General features: G+C 39.6%; 1 long non-coding RNA gene across 1 annotated transcript in view; it reads right to left on the reverse strand.

Annotated features, from left to right (window-relative positions):
* Nucleotides 1-7,051: 7,051 nt before the first annotated feature.
* The window catches only part of LOC138064395 (uncharacterized), a 75,991-nt gene continuing 67,804 nt past the window's right edge, over nt 7,052-15,238 (reverse strand). Inside the window, exons 6-7 of the long non-coding RNA XR_011137634.1 lie at nt 14,926-15,094; nt 7,052-7,576 (exon numbers count right to left, since the gene is read on the reverse strand). This is a non-coding gene — a long non-coding RNA (uncharacterized lncRNA). The remainder of the gene's footprint in view (nt 7,577-14,925; nt 15,095-15,238) is intronic.

A 15,238-nucleotide genomic window follows, 5' to 3' on the forward strand; every position in this document is an offset into this window, starting at 1 on the left:
TGAAAGACTCATTGGAGCCTTTTATTGCTAAAACAGTTGGAGATTAAAATTTTAAAAGTAACTTGAACTAAACAAGGTGTATTGAATAGATTTAGCTCCTACGTGTAAGTCAGAAAAACACAATAAATATTTATCAAGGTTTTTCTGACCTAGACAATGTTGTCTATCAAGATATGTGGCAAACGGAGATACCGAGGCATTGAATCTGTGCACAGTCTCAGTATTAACAGCTCTTCTAACGCTGAGAGTAAACCAACGATCTCTGAAGACAGCAAGATCATCAATGTCTCCATCACTCTTCAGTCACTGACCTGTCAGCTGTGGAAGGTAATGAATTGAATTACATATTTTGATGAAGATTCTAGTCTACAGGATGGTCCAAGTGGGAGTAATTTAAGACATCCATGGTGCTCCCACCAAAGCCAAGGGATATGAGCATACGTATTCTGTCACAAAAAGAAAATGCGAAAGTCAGGATGCAAGAGACCAATCTTCACTGTCATCAAGCCTTCATACCTAAACTTCTACTTCCACTGGATCATAAGTGCCTCTGTTTTTAAGAATTAAATTCTGCCCTCTAATGTGAGCGTACAGCTCAGTGGAAATTGATGAGCCAGAGACCTTAGCCCTAGGCACCACTGATGACCAGAAGAAAATAGCGGTTATTCGCATAAGGCTATCGTGCTTCCGGTATGTGTACCCAGAAATCTCTTTTCATGTGAGTGTTCCTTGTTCAAAATGCCCTTGAGGTGGCCCTTTCCTTTGCTGTAGATGCACCACTGAAAATTAGAGTTGTGTGTGTCATTATAAACTACATTTGGAGGCACTGGGAATGCTTTGCAGAGAGTGAGCAAGATTCCACAATTTCATTCAAAGATTGCTTGAAAGGTCAGAAATAGAAGGCCAACCTAGAGAAGAAAAAGAGTTCAGCTGTGAGAGATTAACAAGGTGCCTAGGAATATCAATGAGAACATAGATACTCCTTTCTGAAGTCAACTGGCATTAATGACCAACGGATTTTCTTGGAGCTTGTATTGTTTCGTGGAACTGGACACAGGCTAAGAAAACAAACTTGTTTTTGAAGGCAGCTTGAAGTATCAGAGTGGCACCCAATTTAAAGCTAAATACAAAGGAAACTCCTCAAATAGCTGTGCAGTGCATTACATTGAAAAAAGACTGCACTGTACACACACATGAAACATTCTTCCCTAGCCAGTAATGCAGATATCAAGGGGGAACTCTGTAGTACTGTCACTATAACTTTGACACCCTGCTCATCAGTGAGCCGTCATAGCTCCTCCTCAGTCCCTCCCTCCTTCTTCCTCTTGCATTTGCCTCTCGTTTCTAACCCTGTAAGTTGTTCTCGAAGCATGTAAATCTTTTTCTTTCCATGCCCTCCAGCACTCAGTGCTGTTCTGTTCAATAAAACGGTCACTATTACAGGTGCAGCTTTACTGGAGGCTTTAAACCCTCAGCCTTCAAACAACTTCAACTGCCTCACCCATGGCGGCTCCCCCTCAGGGCAGGGAGACTCACTGTGAGGTGGACAGTTTATCTGTCTCCCATGTGGTAGTCTGCATGGACATACACACCCCGAGTCCCATACAGAAAAGACAGACAGCTGTCTTCATTTGTGTGCAGATGCAAGATCTTTGATTGCCTTTCTCTTAAAGAAATAAATGTGTACGTAGCTATTACCTGAGTCTCACATATCCCTGTTTTACAAGTGGTTGGACTCCTCTAGACCCCTGGGTCTCAAGGGGCTCAGGCTGTCGCCAAAACCACTGCTCTGAAACCCAGCGCAACATTCAAATGACTGAAGCCTCCTTCCTAGTTGTTCAAAAAGAGAGTTAACATATGATTCTGAAGCATGCCACCACAGCAGCTATACTGGCTTTTAATGAAAGAAGAGTCTGCTCCTGCAACAGTGAGCTGTACGCAACAGACACTACTACGGGAAAGCAAAAACCAGAAAGAGACAAAACAGCAAGGAGATGAACAAAAGCAAAAGGGACGGTCCCACCAACCTTCATAAGCTGAAGGACATTTTCAGAAGTTTCAGAGAGTTTAAGTCAGCAGGAAATGGAAAATAACTCACCTTGATATTGCAGGCTCCTAAGGCCTTCACCCAGTTACTTTCTTACTGAACTTTATGTGCTGGATTTCTGTAGAGTACAGACCAAAATTTTAGCTGTCAGAGCTCTTGCAAAGATTGGCAGAGAATCAGTTAGGTGAGATATGCTCAGTTGGTCCTAATATGCTCTGTACTACATAGAAAAAGAGGGAGAAAAACAAAACAAAGTCCCTGTGAGCCTCACCTGAGAGAAACCCATTCATGATGCTGTCTTTAAGTGCAGGAAGTGATTAACGAAAAGCTTGTGTCAGAGAGCTCATAACTGAAATGAGTCTTTAGTACCACACCAGGTAAGCTAAGAAACATTAGAGCAAGAAACTTGTAAGGTGAGAGAAGCATTTCTTTCATTTAGGTTGCTGATGGCATATCTCACCCATGCAAAGAACTTGCTCAGAACTTGCAGAGATCCATATTTCAGTCCAAACCTTCAGTGGCCACTCATCTTACAGTCTAGTGATGAATATGGCCCTTAGTACGTCTACTACAGATGTGCTAAAAAATTCTCTTTCAATCACCTCAGAGGAGTGCCTCGCCCACCTGATACTCTCTCCCTAGCTGCTGTGAACCTCTGAGGTACTAGAAGAGTAAGAAAAAGCCCTGTGCCACGGGGAAATCTTTTCTGATCTCTATAGGTACTTGGCCAAAACCCTGTATGCGAATTAATCATTCTTTTTAGCTGTTCTAAATTCAGCACAGATCCACAGTTGTGACTGTGTTATGAGAACACAGGCAGTCCTCTTCTCATAGTTCAAAAGGCACGAGGACGTAGAGACGATTCGTAAGCTCAGATTCAGGATGAGAAGAGACGACTAAAACTTTCCAGTTCAAACTCAACTTAAGTAAATAAAGATCTTATTTAAAGATGGCAAATAGCGCCATGCAAGTTATGCCACCAGTGCACCACATTTCAAGGTTAAATTTTTGTTCAGGAATACGTTCCACAAATAATTTTTGGCAGTGATGAAGGTTAGATAAGTGTAACTTTGCTGGGTAATATATAGTTAAAATAAGCTACTTAGTACTTCATTTACATCAGTAGCTACTCCTCTTTACCATTAAATAACTGGTTACTTGTCTTTTACGACAATCTTCTAACTAAATTCAGTCATGCTTAACTGGTTCATAATTATCTAGATAATTCATCAAAAAACTCTTGGGTCTCTGCATCAGCTCTTTCAAGGAAAAGAAGTCATTAAGAAACAGAATGGGCAGAAGTATATTAAAAGTAATATTCTTTCTACTAGAAGATACATAGATCATCATGGATCATGGTGAACTAGTGAAGTCATAAAACTTGAAATTACATTCCTTATTATATTTTTTCAGCTTTCAAGCTTCAGTGTAACAAAAGACAGAATTTGATCCAGAGGCAAAACAAGAAAACGGAGACCTCAGTCATTTGCACAAAGCCACTGCCATTTGATAAGGCAATCAAGCCTCTCTAACATGCTAAGGTCACCCTGAATGGAAGTAAGATTAGAATCAGTGATTCGAAATTCCACATGGTAACTAAATTGATCATTGGACAAAGACAAAAATTAGGAGAATAGACTTTACTGGGAGATTACTTGAGCGCATTGAGGAGAATGTCTTAGATTTATCAGCTGGGTAATAACTTAAAATCAAAAAGAAAAAGAAATTATGTAATTTCTGCAAAGTGGTTCCCTAAATGCTTGTCCTATACCAAGCAAAATTAAGAGGAAACTATAAAACCAAGATGAAAAAATGCACAGGAACAAGACTATTTACTAGACACTTCTTTGGTGTTTTCACATTCTAATCAAAGAAAAATAGCAACAGTACTAAAAGTGATAACAGTGCTATAAAATGGAACAATAAAAGCATACTTTAAGTGAAGTTAATGGGTCATTATGGCAGATTAAAAACCTCTTTAAAATCTAACCACTAAGACTCTAATTTGCTAATTTACCTTGTGGCCCAGTTCTCGACTGTGTTATTTTTCGCTATAAAGGAGAACTACATGACATACACCTACTACCAACATCCTTTTCGGCCCATAGATTGTGGATGTCTCAAAGCAACAGAAATTACATACAGCACAGGCAAAATACTAACGCTTAATACAGCTATTACTGCTTGAGCCTTCCTTTCTTCAAATACTGTCCAAGATCTATAGCTTAAAGCAATGCAAAACAATCAATCTTTTCTGAAGTTATGGTAAAATAGCATGTTATGTCCTTTGAAAGCCTTAGAGTTTAGCTGTCACATTTTAAAGATGTATCCAAAATTTAGCAAAGTTTCAAAGACTGATAAAACCTGCAGGATTCTCTATCTTTAGCTCCAATTAGTGCACTGAAGAAGGTTAAACATGCCTTCTTCCAGAGTAGTTAATCTTCCCCAGTAGTCATTATGTTTTATCCATAGCCATGGCTTACTAGGAATAAATTGATTTCATGAGGGGATTTATTTATTTGATGATGATACTCCAGGAACAGTAAGCACTTGCCTACGGAGCACAGGCCATCACACAGACAGGGCTCTATAGCCCTGCAGATGCGGGGAAACAGTTCTGGGTTCATGTGCCATTCACTTCTTCTGGAGCAGCCTCTCGGATGTGAGGGGAGCTAGGCTGCACAAGCAACAACACAGTTCTTGTGCTTTTTCGTGAACTGATGTCCGCAGCACACAATGGATACTGCTCAGCCAGCTCAAGTTACAGTTTGCTAGTCCTTATGGGTAGGAGTTCGAAGCACGCTCCATAGGTTTTGTTCTGCTCCTATGGAAGTCAACAGCAGGTTGAGTTACGAGTGAGCGAAACCAGGTAGAGCCAGTTTACTGCAAAATACTGTTGGAGCACCAGTAATTTGAAGTGGCCCATCATGCTGAGAGAGGGAGAGAAAAACGAATAGTTAGTACATGTAAGCTCAGCTCATTCAAGAGGCAGAACACGACTGGGAAAAAGCACCATTGGTAGAACTCAAGTTTTAGTCGCTAACAAAATGTGGGTTTTGTTGTTAAGAAAATAAAACTTTTTTTTCCAGTAATTGCTGCTGCTTCAAGTCAAGCTTGATTGCTTGACTTCAGTGAGAGTAGCGTGAGAACCTACGCTCGAAAAACAAAACATGTACCCTCTCCAGTGGATTTTAGACAAATTAAATAAGTTGATATGAGCATATGGTTGGACAAAGGTGCTTAATTCATGCATTTCCTGGATGTCTGCCAACGTATCTGTGTATAATCTCTATTAAGTCATTTATTTTCCCCTATCATGCACGTATGTACACACTCCAACTATTAGCTGCTGATTAATCCTGACACACTACCATCATTAATTAAAAAAAGAAAGTTTCCAAGGTTAATTAACATAAAGTACTTGCAAGAAGTGGTTTTTTGGACAAGTCCCACATTCAGAACAAAATGACAGAAATCATGCACATGGCTATGATACGCTTACTTGCATAGCTGACGATCCATTGGTTTGCCACCAGTAACTTCACACTACAACCGCAGGAAAGTATACAAACAAAAATACCTATTTTAAGGCTTTAATCTTACTTTAACAATCAAGATTTCTCTCCAATCTAGAGCAAAGATTTTCCAGAGCATCTCATTTCATTGCTAAAGTGCAGGTACAGAAGGATAGATTAAGATACTTCTTGTTGGTCAGTACGATAGTACAGAGAGGTAGCTCTCACAAAAGTCTATTCTAGAGAAGCTTGATTTTTAATATCTTATCTATCATGATTCATGACACTGGGCCTAATTTTGAGGGACCTTAAAATAAGCTGTCATCAACATCCTTTACACATCCTCAACATTTTTGGTGTAATTCTGAAAGCCTGATAAACAATAGCTAAATGAGATTTGAAATTCAAAACCAGAAGAGACAGGTAGAAACCAGTCCATGTCTGAGCCGATCTTAACTGGAGGAGCCGAATTTCCACCCCTTCCACCATATTTATTAGAGAAGAAGGGAGTTCATAAAGCAGCCAGTGATTTGCAAAGCGTGATTAATACCTGCTGCTTCTTCTTAGCTCTGCATAAAGTGGATGCCTGCCCACATTCACACGTGTCTTTGACAACAATACATTTAAAGGTACAGAGAGTTACGGAAAACAAATTTCAAAGAGTACTCGTAGATACGGCTCTTAAATTGTCATGCATAAGTCTTCATGCCAGAAGCGCTTACATATTTATCTGGTCATTGAAGGGAAACAACATTTATGTTATCTTAGCAGAGTCAGTAAGCCAACAGGGGTCACATACTTGGAAACTCACATGTGTACCTCTGAATCAACATTTTTGACATCAGAAAATAAGCAGTGATTATCTTTGATCACTGTAATATTTGATCTGCTTAGCATGTTTTTAAAAGTTTTTGTCCTCATGTGACAGTTTTCACTCACCAGCTGAAATCACTAACTAGCTACCTTTATGCTGCTGCGTTTGTGAAATTAAATGGATAGACTACAGCCACCTTCAGTGGGTTTATATCACCTTGCAACTTGATCTGGACACGATCTGTTATAATATCTCAGGTGAGCGATTCAGAGGAGGAACCTAGCTTAACCACACTGTATCGTCCTGACAGCAATCTTTTTCCTCTGGGCTAATGACAAAGGAAGCCTAGAGACTAGATTCCTTAAAATAAAGTCAGCCTTTGGGAAACTTTGGGCTCACACCACCTCACCTGCTCCAATACACATGGAAACCAGCTCAGTAAAGACAGTCAGGATAAAATTTTCTTTAAGTCCATACGTAACAACACTGGATAGGTGGTGTGAGTAGGTGATACAGCTCCAAAGATACAAAAAAAAAATTGTAAGAAATCATCTATTTTGGACTACAATAGATGCATTTTAGAGTTATTTTCAAACAAAGTTTCCTAGGATTTGGTTTTCTTCATTTCTTTTTTTTGATGTAAAAATCAGCAATTTTCTAACTACAGAGGTTGGAACCAGCATTAAGTCCTACTTGGGACTGCATATAAGAAACAAAAAAAAATACCAGGCTCGCTAAAGCCCTTTTTTCTAGTTTAGAATCATATGATTCTCAAGGGTCCAAAGTAACTTGGTGCAATTCATTGGATTTCAGATAACTCCCTGGCCTAGTCTATCAGTCAGTCAGAGCTGGAGAAACTGTGTACTGTATTATGCAGAAGATGACCTGAGAAGATGTGGATCTGTCTAGAAGAACTTCTGAGGAGTTCAGAAGTCCATTTTTCTTGAACCAGCTTAAGACAAGACTCTATCCAACCATAGCTCGTTTCTTCATAGCAATAATAATGCTGCTTCCATCACTATTAGTCATTCGCATTACACAGGAGAACTTTCCAGGCAGTTTTATTGGTGAAACAAGTTTCCTTGCCATTCCTTCCGCCGAGGGAAAGCCAGTCGATTAACTTGTCTAGACATCCTGAGAGGGAGAGATCCATCCATCCCATAGCCCAAGGAAAAAGAGTTTTATAGACAAACAGGATACCTAAAATAAATGGAAAAGCAAATGAGGTCGGATGCTAGTCTTATGAAAAAGAGACATGGTGAAAGAGGAAAGAAGGGTTAGTGTCAAACTTTTTTTTTTTTTTTTTACCCATGTGTCTGATGCTACCGGAGGAAAAAACGCGAATACACACTGGTTACAACTTCATACTGAAACTTAAACAAGGCTTTGTTTCTCTTAGTTGCAGGTTTCACTCCAACAAAGAAAAGCTACAACCAAAGCTGCATCTGCAAACAGCAACTGGACAGCAATTTTAAGATACTTGCACATTAAACAGTGGGAAATACCACTACTTCAGTCTTTCCCAGAAGAACTTTTATTCACATCATAAAAAGCATGACTCATACAAAATATCCCAGCAAGAATAGTTCAAAATGTTTGTTAACACACTGTCACATAACAAAACGTTTGTGAGTCTTTGAGTGACAGTTTTATAGTCAATATAGGTGAAACTAATCTTTAAAAAAAAAAATGGTTTGACTCAGAGTGCCATGATACAGCAACACAGGTTGCAGAAATAAAAACAAACAGGTGTAGATACGTGAAACAGCTGATTTTAAAAGGGCAGGGAGAGTGAGAAAAGAGATGAAGCTACTCTATAGATGAACAAATAGGACTAGAAGTAGAATGTTTTATTCTCTGTGTTGAGAAGTAAAACTGGGGTCCTCGTTATAAACACTTGGATCCTTTCCAAAAGAAATACCTTCAAGTTCTGCTCTGTGTATTACCTCTTCTAAAACATCTCCACACAGGCAATAGCTAGATTGGATAGTGTTTTCACAGTGCAAGGTATGTAAGTACGTGTCTCAGTCCACCTCTACCCTCCATTCCAAGATGGGAAACATGAACTAGGGAAAATAAAAATAATAATAAAAAGGACCACCCAAATCTTGGACTGGAGCTAAGCTGCATTTGGAGGAGATTCAGGCATTTATTTTTGTTTTGTTTTTGAGGTTTTGAAACCATTTTGCTTGGAATTAAGAGTGTGAGCGTGAAAAGGCTTCAGTGAAGAAGCCACTGGCCTGCAAATCACTGCTTCCACCCAACAGGAGGCAATCAGCTGCATCATGAGCACTGCTCTGCAGGCAGCTCCCGGGGTGGCCCTTCACTCAAAGCACAGGCAGCTGCCTTGTCCATACCAAATTCTGTGCCTGCTGCAGAGGGAAGATCTGCGCGGTCACGACATGCGGCCCAAAAGTAACAGTGCAGCCCCCTCGGCACGCACAGAAGTGGTCCTTAAAATGAGGGCACACTTTCCTCTCAGGAACCAAAAGCACCAATGTCTACAACGCGCCCGAGTCCAACGCAACAGATGATCAAACCTCTGCCTTCATTCAGAAAGGACAGTACTTGTCAACCCTGACCTCCTGAACACTGAGGAGCACTCCCATCACTCCTATGCAGACACTGAAAACTAAGATCTTCGTATTTAGGACTCTTTCCTAGGTTTCATGATTGGTCCTACAGCAATTATCAAGCTGCAGAGCAGGCAGAAGGACTATTCTCTTTTTCTATTGATCCTGAAGTTAATTGACAAAAGCTCTGTTTTGAAATTGTACTAGGAAATCTCTGGGCACAGAATCATTTGAAGAGTTGTCACATAACAAAAGCTGTAGATTATTTCCAAGAACTGATGCTTGTAAAAGTAAATGCTTTTTTGAGACTTGAGCTAGTTTTGATTGGAAGCATATCACATGCTGTATTTCACTTCCTTGACTGCAAATATAAGTTCTGCTTTAAGTATTCATGTTTATGAATTCAAAACTTATTTTCTGTGACTGTCCTCCAGGGTTTCTTAGAATTCCCTCTTTCCACAAATATTCCAGGCATCAAGTTCAACCAAGCAGTAATTAATGGAAGTCATTTTAAAAAGGATGTAACAGTTGAAATAAATTGATTAAAAAAATGGAAGACACTTTAAAAAATGAGATTGTTACAGTATTCACCCATCTCTAGTCTCCGATGAAACAGAGCATTGCTGCTACTTGGAAGCACATACCCGGCTGATCTGCATTCAGCTTCAACAATGCCTCACGTTCAAAGTGTTCCCTCAAGTTATGCAAGTCCTAAATTTATTTACTCACATACATACTCCATACAAATGCAAGTTAATTATCTCTAGATGAAATGGGATTTTAACTCTTTTCAGTAGCACTCATGCTATCACAAGGAGGCTTTCCTTTAGCATCAGTTTGATACCAAAGCCAAGACAGCTAAAGAAACAAGATGCATTTTCTATTTGAAAGTGTACTGCTTATAACAAGAACACAGTTATCAGCATGATACAGAGCACAAGAATGAATAAACCAGCAGTTTACAAGCCTCTCTCTTTTTAAGGAAACCTGAAAATGAACAATCGCTTTGTCTTTTCTGACCCTGCCTCCGGCCCAGTGGGAACAAACTGGCCTTTGAACCTGTGACTCCCAGCCTCACAGCCTTCCTCCACAGCTATTCAGCTCGGGGCAGCATCAAATGAAGGGCTTCGCCTGTGTTCACCTTCGCCCACTGCCCACAGCGCAGCTGCAGGGGCCAGAGCGAAGCGCCTCGCACAGGACCACACAAAGAGCTGACTACCACGCTGCAGCTGGGACAAGCCAGAAATTCTTCCGCTGCCACCTAAGTCACATATTCCACAGCCAAGCAACAGATGCGTTTGAGCTGAGTTAGAGGGAAAAATTGGCATAGCTACTTTAATTTGACCTGAGCTCAGAGGTATTAGGGCTTCGAATGTTGTGTAGTATAAACTGAAATGCAAGAGGTTAGCAGGCAGTTTTCAGCAGAGGGTCACTCCGCCTTTGCAATTAGTCGCATATGAAAAAACTATGGGAACATTACAGAACATTGCCAGCTGTGTAGCTGTATGTATAAACCATATCTTCACGGCAAGCGCTATCCTCTTCCTTGTGCCATAGAAAATCTGATATTTGCACTATTCTGATTTATAGATAGAACACATCTCAACCTTTTCTTCCCATTGACTAGTATTTTATCCAATCTTGGTAAAAATACCCAAGGGCAGACAAGTCCTGTTCCTTATTCTGGATTTTAACTGAGACCAATAGGACTACTAGTCTGTGAAACACAGGGGCGTATCTTGAGGATATTAGCTCCCCTTTTTGCACTGCTGAGCTCAGAACGTCAAATCCAAATGTCAGAACAACGCTTTTTCCATTATACTCCACAAAATGAAAATCAAATGGCTGAGAACAGCAAAGAGCCTACTGCAAGCCTCGAGAATTCTTTCCTCTTACAGCGACACCCTGAAAAGTCCTTAATATCTCACAGAAGCAAAGCCACAACGAGGAAATACCAAGGTCTATTTTAAACTCATCTGGCAAACACACGTGACAAAACATCTGATCTCGGAGCAATGTATGGTTGATGCTATTAAGGAAAGCTATTTCTAAAACATGGACCAAAACCAGAACGTTCAGCAACCCTGGATGTAACGCTGCCATTACATGAGTTGTTCAACTCGGGCTGCTTGTGTAATTCCAATTCAACCCGCTCTTGACTCAAGTTGTCCATCTCTACGCGACATGATTGAACAGATTTGTACTTATCCAGAAGTTTTAGATGGAAGCAGAAAAGCAGCAAATTCTCTTTACTGTAGGAGAACTTCATCAGAGAACGCGGAGAGAAGCACCATCGGACACTGGTAAAAAGGAAAGTACGTCACAGAGGTGGTGTGCTCCTTATTGCGCTTCACAATATTTTATAATAAGACCTACTCGCACAGCACAAGGAAAGAACACTTAGAAGATATGCATATGTAACGTTGCTAAAGATAATCCTAATGCTGCCCAATAGTTAAATAGCTTCCATTACAAAATTGGCCATAAAACATAAAACCTAACAAAAAAGCCTCAAGCCAATGTATGTGCATTCACATTTACATTCCGGCAGTAGGCATCTCAGCTTAAGACGAGCCAAATATCATCTTCGGGTCCCATAACACATCACTAGTAAATGAAACAAACGACACTAATCATTTTTATCAGCTTTGAAAGTGAGGAGGTGGCAGCATTCACTACTTCCTGTTTCTCCTTTGTTTAGTGCTCAAAGTTACACGTTAAAAAGTCTGAAGGATTCTTTCAGGGAGACTGCTCTTTTGAATTATCTACAGGTACAGTACTTGCCAAAACAAGGAACAAAAAAAGCACTGGTCTCATCTTCATCACTCATGAAAAGAACTTACACTCGTCATAGTGAATAAGGCTCTCAGACTAAGTTTGTAGGATAAGCCACCAGATGAAAAGCACCAGAACAGAAAGTTTACAAGCTGAAGTTAAAACCGAAAAATTCTGAGACACAGCATTTCTGGAAAATGAACAAACCACACACAAAAGTTTCCAGGCTTTTCATGATGTTGTCATTTTATTCTGCTGCTGTCATAATGCCAAGGATCTGGCACAGTTATAATGCCCAGCCAGGACTTTTCAGGCAAATAGTGCATCTGGTAGCAACGTGTTTCTCCAGCATCTTTACAGCATTTTGACAGAGTTCAGTTCGGTCAAAGGCTTAATACCAGAATGGAAGCCAAGCTCTCCCAGTCTTGGTCAGGCTTTTGTATCAGATCTATTAACTTAGCCAGATGAGAAAGTCTCCTGAAATGCTGTAAGGACTTTTTACTTTCAAGTCATGAAGGACACTGAATAAGTGCATGACATGATTCTACATAGCACCTCTTAAATTGTCCCTAAAGCTACTTTATCAAGCAAGAACATGCAGGAACCTTGAATTTAGAGAGCAAAACTAAGCTGGTCAAGACGAGATGAAGGTAGTTGAAAGAGATGTATCATTAGTTGGTGAACTTACTTCGAAGAGGGTCTGGAGCAGAAAAAGAAATTTAATTGCTAAAGTGCCAGAAAACAAAAGCAGATTTTATACAACTAAGATTTATCATCACATCCTAGGTAAAACATAGCTGCTAAATAGCAGCAAAGTTTTACTTTGTCTAACTACAATCTAGTTAATACTGTGGCTACATTACTGTTTTACACTTCAAAACCATGGGTCACTGCTTTTTCTTTTATCTGAATGAATGGACATTTCTTTGTCAGTCTTTTGGCAAGCCCTCTCAGGTATTCATATGGTTTCTTTGCAGACTGAAGTCCTTTTCATTGTTACATTTGTCATCAGTTTCCTTTCAGGTAAGGAAACGCTTATTTTATCATATGTAAGGGGCAGAACGACATAACTGCTAGCAAGGATGCAAAATAGATTCATAATGGAGACAATTTGATTTGGTCCGTGTTTGTAGAAGACACCCAAGATTCTTCTGCACAACAACTCAGACCACACACCTGAGTCTGCCAACACAACAAAGTCCATAATGAAATTGCCAAATTTTACTATCCTAAAAACAACACATTTGCACTTTAGAGCACACGTCATCTCAGATTCAAAACCACTCTGAGAAGAGAGAGTAAGTGCATCTTCCCCCTTTCTCTTCAACCACTAGCTTAAGGAACTGGAAACATCTAGCTATACTGTGGAGCTGAAAGTTCTCTCTCAGCTGAGAATTTGAGTTGCCTAACTTTTATGTATACTTCTCTTAGTATGTTTACGTAACTACAAGCATACTTCGTTTGTCTTTGTTAGACCAGACTACCTTCCATTGACACAAGTAATAAAATAGACACTACGAGACAGTAGAAAACCATTATCAGCCAGAGGCATGAGTTAATTACTGCGTCACATAAGCCTGAACTGCTGCTGGAGGAATCTGTGTGATGGAATTTGTAAAATTAGATCAGTTTCAGTTCATGAAGATCTGAACATGTGCTTTGGTTTCCATTTGATATGGTTTGTTTGAAAGCCCCAGCTGTTACTTTGAACACGAGTTCAAATAAAAATCAGATCGCTAAAGAAGTTTGGTCAAAATTGCCAAGAACTGATTCAAAATTATGCAAAATGAAGATTATTTTAATTTTCAAGACAACAAATTGCTTAAAAGTCATTGGAGGTCAATTTCGATATTTCTCAGTAGCCTTGATGATAACTTGTAGTTAGTTCAGTTGAAAGACTGCACGAATATTTTCTGTGCTCAGAATGGCCTCAGAATATTTTAAAGGCAAAATACACGTTTTAAATATCCAATTAGACGTACATGGAAAAGACAAACAAACAAAAAGAACAAACCCACACCCCCAAGATATCCTTCTTTGGACAGATGTCCCTGTGGGCTTAATAGCCTTCCATATTGATTTCTTGGACAGAGTTCAACAGCTAAACCAGCAATCTCTGAAATATGTCATTCCATTGCAACAGCAACTACACGTCGAAAAACCAATAGTAACGTATCAGTCTGCATGCCTTTCTTTTGATTAATCACCATTTTCGCATCTTACATGTAATGCACTATATTACAAGACATGAGGAACACAGAAAAAACATAGGATAAAATAGATCTTGTGATTATCACTACAAATGATTCTATTCTGAAGATTATAAAACCTTGAGTCAATTGAATCATACCATCTGCCATGGATAAATTTTGCTCTGCTGCGGCTCTGCTTTGCCAGCATGAAATTACCTTGTACAAAGTTTTACTGTGCTCTGATGAGAAAGAAAAATGCTTTCATCCACAGGGCCCAGTCCTACAGTCATCGGGAATGGTGTTTACTTCAGGGCATATAACTGACCAGACTTTGAATGAAGGAATAATGGATATTGCATGTACTCTGGCATTCTAGCCAAACAGAGAACTTTTGAAAGCTAGCAGAAAATCACTGCATCCCTTTCTGAAACAGACTGTATGAAAAGACAGATGTGGGAGGTGGAAAAGTCAGTCAGGTTTTGGCTCCCCGTTAAACCAAAGAGGCAAGGTCTCCTTCCCTACTGAAAAATAGAGATACATATGGCCTGCTTTGCACCAAAAAAGTAGAGAACTCAAACTGAAGAAGCATGGACAGTCAGCCTGGATTTGACTTCAACCTCAATGGAAAATATTACACTTAACTACTGGGTTTTTTTAATCAACTAGAAAACAGTTGTTTCAGTCTAGCTTTGCTTCTTCCTCCTCTCTTTTCTTCCAAGGAGAGTCTCTCAGTAGTCTACACTGCTGCAAAAATTTACATTACTGCTCTTTGTTTATATTCTTTTATAAGAACCCTTCTGCCTATCCAAGGATGACAGATTAAGGTGTCACTAAACTCCACAAGAGCCAATTTAGTGTCCAGTTATTGGGAAAACTGCATGGAGAGCTGGTTCGGGTGAAGATGAATTCCACTCCCCCCCCCCCCCCCCCAAACTTGAATAGAATTTACAGCTGCCTGCCCTTAGACTGTGTTTTTAAGACTTCTCCTGATCAGATTTATTGTACTTACTTTATCCTTTGTGTTAGCTTCCTCTTCAGAATTAGACTGTGTCTGTGACTTCTTCCTCATTGTCCGTACTGAGGAGGATAAAACACTCCATCATATGGCCGTCAAACTTGAATCTTTCCTTCCCTGGCTAGCTGCAGGCATTATGCTTTCAATAAACTCATTTCATAAACTGAAACAGTAGATTATAATAAAAGAGAACTGTAAATTTATGTTTTTCTGGCCAAAGTTTTTTTTTTTTTAAGATCTTATTAAATTTGGGAGTTTTGCATATCTATAGTACAAAGCCTCAATAACAGATTTAAAAAAGTTAAAA

This window comes from Struthio camelus, chromosome Z, assembly GCF_040807025.1.
Source record: "Struthio camelus isolate bStrCam1 chromosome Z, bStrCam1.hap1, whole genome shotgun sequence".
NCBI classification, from domain to species: domain Eukaryota; kingdom Metazoa; phylum Chordata; class Aves; order Struthioniformes; family Struthionidae; genus Struthio; species Struthio camelus.